We start from the raw sequence: 8,175 nt of genomic DNA on the forward strand, positions 1-8,175 counted from the left end.
TGAGGACTGAAGAAAAAAAATGGTTCTATAATCCTACTATTGTTTTTATTCTATTTCCATCGGTTTTACTGTATACTTTACTCATTTAGTGCACATTTAGTGTTATGCTGATGAAAATGGTATAAAAAAACAGCTCATGTCCCACTCTTCTTGGCTGTATTGGGACACTATTTGCTGCTTTAAGACATCAAAGAGTTGCATATAATTGTTTCTTCTCTTTGGATTTGTCATGTGAATGTGTACATTTATAATCCAATATATATATAGAATATTAGCCTATCTTCACGTACGTCACTATGATGAATTTACATGGCAGAGATTTATATTAGCATAAAGTGGTGACAAAGTTCGATGGGTATATTCTTGTTACTGCAATGACATAGGCGACCCATGAGAGTGAATTTATGAGTAAATATTTACATAATGATTCAAATCTTTTGCCATGAATATGTGAAAGAGTGAGGGGATCATTGCGAGCAGATGTATGTGAGGTAAGTCTGACAAAAGGATTTAATGGATTGTAATCTAATATATACTCTTACATTTATGCAGTCTTTAAATGAAGAATGGAAGTGCTCTGGGTGCTAAATCATATAATTCTCACAGATTATTGTGTAAGAAATAAACTAATGTTGTTATCTTATGGCCATGTGTGGAGCCTCTGTGGTATTGTTTAGTGTCGCAACTTGTCAAACTCTGACTACATTTACCATGAATCCTGCAGCTAATATTACAGATAGGGAAAAAGGGAAAAAGGTCTTAGTCATTTACCCAACCAATAGTCTAATTACATAGCCTAGCATCTAACCACTAACACAGAGTAGGAGTCTGCCACTGTGACTTCACCCTGTACTACATGAAGGTAATACTACTAAACTGCATTAGCACTGCACATTGACACTCTATGATTTTGAACATGCTTAGTAGGACCATAGGCTGTAAAAATTTTGAACGTATGGGTGACATCACCTATTAGTTTGTGGACTGCAATTTTGAAGCTTTGAGTTTGGTGATACGGGTGTCGCCATCTTGTTTTTTTTAAACGGATGTAACGATTTTTGACGGGAGGGTGGAGCTGGGGAGGATGATGCAGCCAGCCAGTGTTTATGGTTGCAATGCGCTGCGCTAAGCTAAACATTGAAGGGGGAAAGTTGTCAATTTTCTACCATTCTAAAGCAAGTCATCCAGTGGAGATTTACCCGCGTACCTCGTGGACAGAAAAACTTTCCCTCAAGTTACCAGCTAACGCTTTCTTGTTCAGCTATTGCTAGTAGCTAGCTAGCTTGGTTGGCACATCTCTGAACAAGAAATTTGTAGACGTCCAAATGTTCCAATTAACTTTGATAAGTTGAAAACACACAGTGAGAGGGTCAAAGTTTAAAACACAGACAACAGCCAGAAATAAGTTGAGGTGTATTTTGATATCCACAGCGTTAACATGGTTAGCCTTGCCTTGATTGACAGGTCCTAAAGCATCCCCTGCTTTATCGTCTATTTAAAATGAATGGGACCATTATTTACAAAATCAACATGATGCTGTATTGAAGACTTTAAACTAGCGATTGAGACCATAAACTTGTTATGAAAATGTTTACTGAGGTAATAAATCAAGTGAGGAGTAGGCTCATTTTCTCATAGACTTCTATAGAAACAGACTTATTTTTGGAGCCAGTGGAGTCGCCCCCTGCTGGAAATGAAATAGACTGCAACTTTCAGGCACTTCAGAATTGGCTTCACTTTTCAGACCCGGAAGCTTCATCCATTATTTTTACAGTCTATGAGTAGGAGTCAGGGCTGCAGCGTAACATGCAGTTGAGAGGCTGCATTTTTTTTCCCGATTTGATCTTGTTTTTCCACAGAAAATATTATAACGTCTCTAAATGACTGTGGTAATGATTAGCTTTTTCACACGACAACTTTAAACTCTAATCCACATCCGTTTCTCTGCTTCCCAACAACAGGATTGGCATCAGACACATTGCCTTGAGCATTGTTCTTTCGAGAAAAAAAGCCATGTGATGTGGGTAGATCACAGAGTGACAATTTGTTCTGATCTTTTCCCTTTGGCCATAAAGAGAGGGGGAGGAGAGAGAGAGAGAGAGAGAGAGAGAGAGAGAGAGAGAGAGAGAGAGAGAGAAAGGGGGAAGGGATGGTTAGTATGAAACCTCTCGGCCAAATATTTGCAGTGAAAGGCCGGTCGTTGTCCATTAGGGTCTCTCTCTCTTTCTCTCTCCCTCTTTCTTTCTGTTTTCTGGGTGCATTAACCTCCTCTTCACAATGCTCCTAAACAAAGGAAGGACTGTATTTGTGTATGTGTGTGTATATGTGTGTGTGTCTGTTTGTGTGCATTCAATGCTCTTGCTCCTGCCTCCCTCAACAAACACTTATCCACAACACAGACACACACCTAATAAAAAAAAACACTTGAAAATGGATTAATGCAATAATCCTCCCACAAAATTCCACATCTGTGAGAAAGATATCTGACAAATGTGTGTTCAGTGTTCAAATCCTCCTACGTGTTCAGACGGCCCTGCGTCACTGCAGCCACTTAGGCCTCCCACACACACACACACACACACACACACACACACACACACACACACACACACACACACACACATTCACACACACACACACACACACACACACACACACACACAAACAGGTTTTACTGTTCTCCTACCATTATAAGGTTTATGCGCAGCACCCAAGCCGTTTTGGGCACCACCCGAGCCGAATGAATGTAAAATCAATGCGAGCATCAAAACTAAAAGACTTTTCTCAGATGTAATGATTGGTCGGTCCCCAGTGGACTTCTTTAGCCAGTTTTGTCTTGAAGCTTTTTGAGTGTTTTATTTATTTTTTATTTAGTATGTGCTCTAGCTTTTCCAACATATTAGACACATATTTAAAAATAATGGTCCAAACTTATGTGAAATTGCATTATTCTTTATTGAAAAATTTTAAATGTTCTTGACAGAGGACCCTTAAACCCCTCTGCCAAATACAGTATGTGCACCTTAAGTCTTTCACCAACCTAGGAAAAACACTGCACACAGTGCATACAGTATGGTTGGACTCAGACCATGATGCAAAGACAAGTTATACTGGAGAGGAGCAGCAGAACATCTCTTCTTACTGAATCATTTCCAATAAATACACCTCCAACCTCAGAAGATGTCAAATGTCAGCGTAATACAGCCAACCACTGCTAACTAGATGTAGATGTTCATACAACACAGTGACAGTTTACACTATGCCCTATTTACACTCCACATCATGAATACATGAATAGCATGTGACTTTTTAATGATTTTTTCTAAATGCTGTAGTTGACACTAAATTGTACTCAAGGACACATTCCAAGAGGTTGAAATGTACATTGGTGAACCAAATCTTTACAGGAATACAATTATCTTACTGGTTTCCACTGGATGTCAAGAAGAGGAAATGATGGATCGTGAAGTGTATTAATCATTTGATGGATTTCTACTTGATCAAGACACAATGTATAAATAAGCAGGGACATCTATAGGCTACTAGATGTGATGTGCTGTATGTAGTTAAAATATGTTGTGATATCTCATATACCATTCATAGATGCTGGGGAAGCTGAATTTTGCAAAGCAAGACTAAAACTTGTTTTTAGAGTGAAAACATGTCTAGTCTAGACCAGTCAGTATCAGATCAATCAAAGAACTACAGCGAGTGTTCAGACGACATGACTCACAAACCTTCATGACTCCTGAACCTCATGAACTACTCAAACTACTGTAGGTGTTACACACATAAGAGCATGACATCACAACTGTATGGCCACTTTGACAATTTTGGGAGATGGTTTCAGAGAAATATGACACATTTCCAGAGTAGCTGGTAGGTTTTAACACTTTATGGTCTGGCAATGCCAGACCATCCTCCCCAGCGCTGTGGAGGAGGGTCTGGCTAGTCCTCACAGCATTCCGGGATGGGAGGAAAACGTGCTCTGGTTTACTGGCATTTTACTTAAACCAATCACAATTGTCATGGACTGTGCTAAGCACCAGACAGAGCAACAGTGCCGCTGCAAAATAGCCTCGGGAAGGAACTTGTTTTGGTGGAACGTGTACGTTCAAAGGTTGTTTTAGTTGTGCAACAGAAAACTCAGATTAGACGGATAGTCTAGTGAGCTGTCTGGAAGCGGAAGGTAACGGACATCCAGCCGAAAAGAGGGACATCCCGTGGCACCGGAGCAATCCCAGAAGTAGAACGTCGTGGATATAGACTAAACACTTTAAAAATCTGAAAATAACAGCCCAGTGCGTAGTGGGTTGGAAGAGCACATGTTCAAAGACAGTTGCTAGAAATGGTGTCAGTCCAAAGCTAATTCATTAATGACATGTCTATTGAGCCAGACCACACTAAGTCAAATAAAAACTGGGGCCAGGCTAAAGACTGAAGTTTAGTTAAAAGTCTCCACTCGCAAAATGAGCATCATATCTTGTGTAATGTTTGTTATGCAGGAACTGAAGCTAACTCTGCTGTTGATCCCATTGTAGGCATCAGAGAATGAGGCAGCTATCTGAGTACATGTACATCTAAACTCTAAAAATTTAGAAGACAAAAAAAGAAGAAAAAAAAAAGGCAAAGACAGACAGCAGCTCTAACAGTAATTGTAAACATGCACACAAGACATAATCCATATTTTTCCAATCAACTGTGGCAGACTGACTAATCAGTGTGTGTGTGTGTGTGCGTGTGTGTGTGTGTGTGTGTGTGTGTGTGTGTGTGTGTGTGTGTGTGTGTGTGTGTGTGTGTGTGTGTGTGTGTGTGTGTGTGTGTGTGTAACCACATTGCATTTCTCTTTCTACAGCCTGAATAATCACTGAAAACAGCCAATAGAGAGACAATTGAAAACAAAAATGTAAAAATAAGATGCTCTATGTAGGACAACTATTTAACATCTTTTTCCAATTTAACATTAAAAATGATGAAGGTGTGTAATAATTGGTAGCTACAGTACACATACTTTACAATCCACAAAACATTAACTCTCGTAAAGCGCATGTCATGCAGGATAACTCATTTCAAAATGAATTAAAGTTCCACAACTGCATTCACTCACACACAGAAAACAGCCTGAATGACATGTTTTAATGGGTTTTTTTGTTTTCAGGGTGATATTCAGTGAGAAGATAAAAAATTATTTGTGGGTTAAAGACTGTGAGCTGTGAGGGATTCAAATCCACGATAAAGTAGAGTACACTATATTCTGTTGCTCCACATGGACAGTACACTGCTGTCTTTGGAACTGATTTCTCAACAAACCAGTGTCTTTGTGATGTTTAAAAGAACACATCATAAAATAATATATTTTAACAAAGTTGTTATTTCCCGCACAGTTTATAACTGCTGTCTTTATATAAATTTTATGTAAAAAATGGTGTTTACTGGAAATTTGACATTCAAATTTTTGCCTAAAAGGTGGCTGAACTCTACTTCTGTACAGAAAATAAAAGTGGATAACTGAAAGGAGGTTGGTTTATTCTCCACTTAACACACACACACACACACACACAGTGTACAGACATGTATCAGTACCTCTGTCAGTGGCGCTCTTGCGTCCAGGTGTACAGCAGCGCTGGGTGACTGTGTTGTATCTCCATCCCCATCAATCCTTCAGCATCCAAGAAACCAGAGAGAAAACAGCAAACACAAAGACTGAGCGTCTGTCCACCACAGAGACACAAAGACAACAGACGTAACTACTGTAAAGATGGAGGAAAACACTACACTCTGTCCATCTCTTCCAGCTAAAATCTGTTTTATTCTTCCACTCTCTCTATCCCTTTCTCTCTCTCCCTCCCTCTCTTTGCTCTCGCTGTTTCTCAGTCCGTACACTCTCTCTCTCACACACACACACTGATTCTCCATCTGTCACCGCCCCCTCTCCTTCACTCCGCCCACCTCATACATTATTAATGAGACTCAGACACACACATGCTCCACTGCTGTCAAACACACTCACACGCACACATGTTACAAGCTGTGTGTCCCACACACACATGCAAGTCAAACACTTGACCACCTTTAGACAAATACTGTTAAGTCTGTATGAGATCACAGAGGCATGTTTCAGAGTAGTTGTGTAGTTATTTGATGGACTCAAACAGGATGATTTGAATGGTAAAATTAACAAAACTAGGACTAAAATGTCTGTAACCAAAATAACATAGATCCAAAAAATGATTCAGCAACAGGTTTCCCCCATTTGGAGAAAGAATCAACCAATCAGAGCTTTGCAGGCAGGACTGAGAACGGGAACAGACTGTTCAGAAAATATTCAGACACTTTTTTCACATTTTGTTGTTGTTGCAGCCTTATGCTAAAATTATTTAAGTTCATTTTCCCCTCATCAATCTACATGTGCTACCCCATAATGACAAAGTGAGAAAAGGATAATACAAATGTATTAAATAGAAAAAAATGAAGCTCAGTTGTACACGTTATTGTCCACATGTAAAACAGTTGGAACTGTTCCTATGTCACCGCTGGATGCCTGGTTGCATAATTTCCTGGTAGTACAAAATGTTTAGTATAGGTGTAGTATAATGAGAGGTACAGCAATAATGTAAGCTTTTCTTGAACTGGCAACAGAAATAAATCCCTGTTATGCCACAGCAAAATAATGATTTGGTCTGTCAATCAACATAAAACAAATCAGTGATCATCATCATCATAAATAATCATTTATCAAGTAAAAGCCCCAAAACACAGCTTCACAAACACCAGAGGAGAATGTTGAGGCTTTTGTGTTTTAGTACATGGTAAATTTAACGGTCAGAAAAAAAGCCATTTGGACTTTGAGCCCTTTTATGTTGATAAAGTGACTGAATTATTTTATGAATTGTCATTACATAGATGGTGTGCATCTGACACATGGCAATCTTGTAGCCATGACAATAAAAGCAGTTTTTCCTTGTGGTCAGACATAAATGTGCAGTAATGTGTTTTGTCTTTGGTTTTCTGTATAAAGACATGGACCTAAGTGTCTGATGAAATGAAAATATGCATTCCTCCCACACTCTCTGCATGTACATGTAACCTATAAAAGCTCAAACACACACGTCAGCAATGCATGAACACATTCACACGCAAAACACACACAGGTCACGGAAAAGACAGGGCCGATCATGCATGAATGCAGAGCACGCATGCACACACACCAAAATCTCACACACACAAACATGCAGTAGTCCATGCATCCAGTGCAGACGAGGAAGCCCCCCTCAGCTGGAGGCTATCTGACTTTTCTCATTGACAAGACATGGCTGGAAGTCAGAGAAAAGTATGTGTGTGGGTGGGTGGGTGGGTGGGAGCAAAACCCAGCAAAAATTCAGTTCATGGACCTATACAGTAATATAATAGTAAGCACAACTTTTAAAATACTATTTAAAGGAACACTTGCATATGTTGGTGTATACCCGTAAAGTCCATTCAAGAGTCAGCTGGTGTTTGTCTAGATTTAGGGCAGACTGCAAACCTGGCAACCCCACTATGAGGATAGGACCTTTAAGATGTTGCGTGCAGTCACTGCATCCAGCTGCTGATCAAGAAAAAGCTCCAGTACATATGTTACTTTGGCCTAGAGAGGCTGTTACTTTATATACCACTTTAACTGCAACATCCCCCGCTTGTTGCATGTGGTTAAATACACAAAGATGTTCTGTATCTTGTAGGTTTATATTTTTACTTTTGCTCCCATACTTTGTGCAAAGCTAGGCTAAACACACTTTGGAGCTATTTGTGTATGTAATGGTTTTAGTCCTTTGCTTTCAATGCAAATTATTTTTAACCCTCACACGACCAACTCTCCAATCACACAACCAACTTGAGTTATCGTTAACATGGAAATCTTTCCCGTCTCTACCTATCATCACACAGGACGTGATGTGGCATTGGGTCTTTGCTCAGGGTGGACATTGGGTGGAGGATTTAGGCCTTCAGACCAAACGTGGCAACGGCACCAGAGCGCTCTCAAAACCCAATATCTCCAATGGCTTGCGCTTTGCCACAACAGATTTCTTTGCTGTAAATGTCGGCTGAACCTGGTGGCGAACGCAGCTCAAACTGCGTTGAGGCCATTACTGCAAACACCATGCATAATAAGGATGATATGGTGTAAGCTGTCCT

At 39.8% G+C, this 8,175-nt stretch overlaps 1 protein-coding gene across 31 annotated transcripts in view; it reads right to left on the reverse strand.

Annotated features, from left to right (window-relative positions):
• Positions 1-8,175, reverse strand: part of nfasca (neurofascin homolog (chicken) a) — a 175,224-nt gene that overhangs the window by 116,556 nt on the left and 50,493 nt on the right. For 11 of the 31 annotated variants that reach the window (XM_039798987.1, XM_039798999.1, XM_039798995.1 and 8 more), the window contains exon 1: positions 5,584-5,870. The exons of 1 other annotated variant lie outside the window; for it this stretch is intronic. The gene's annotated coding sequence lies outside the window, so the exon portion shown is untranslated. Of the gene's footprint in view, positions 1-5,583; positions 5,872-8,175 lie in introns of those variants that run through there. 19 more of the 31 variants (XM_039799011.1, XM_039799013.1, XM_039799002.1 and 16 more) reach the window with 4 other exon arrangements.

Source organism: Perca fluviatilis, chromosome 4 (genome assembly GCF_010015445.1).
Source record: "Perca fluviatilis chromosome 4, GENO_Pfluv_1.0, whole genome shotgun sequence".
Classification (NCBI taxonomy): Eukaryota; Metazoa; Chordata; class Actinopteri; order Perciformes; family Percidae; genus Perca; species Perca fluviatilis.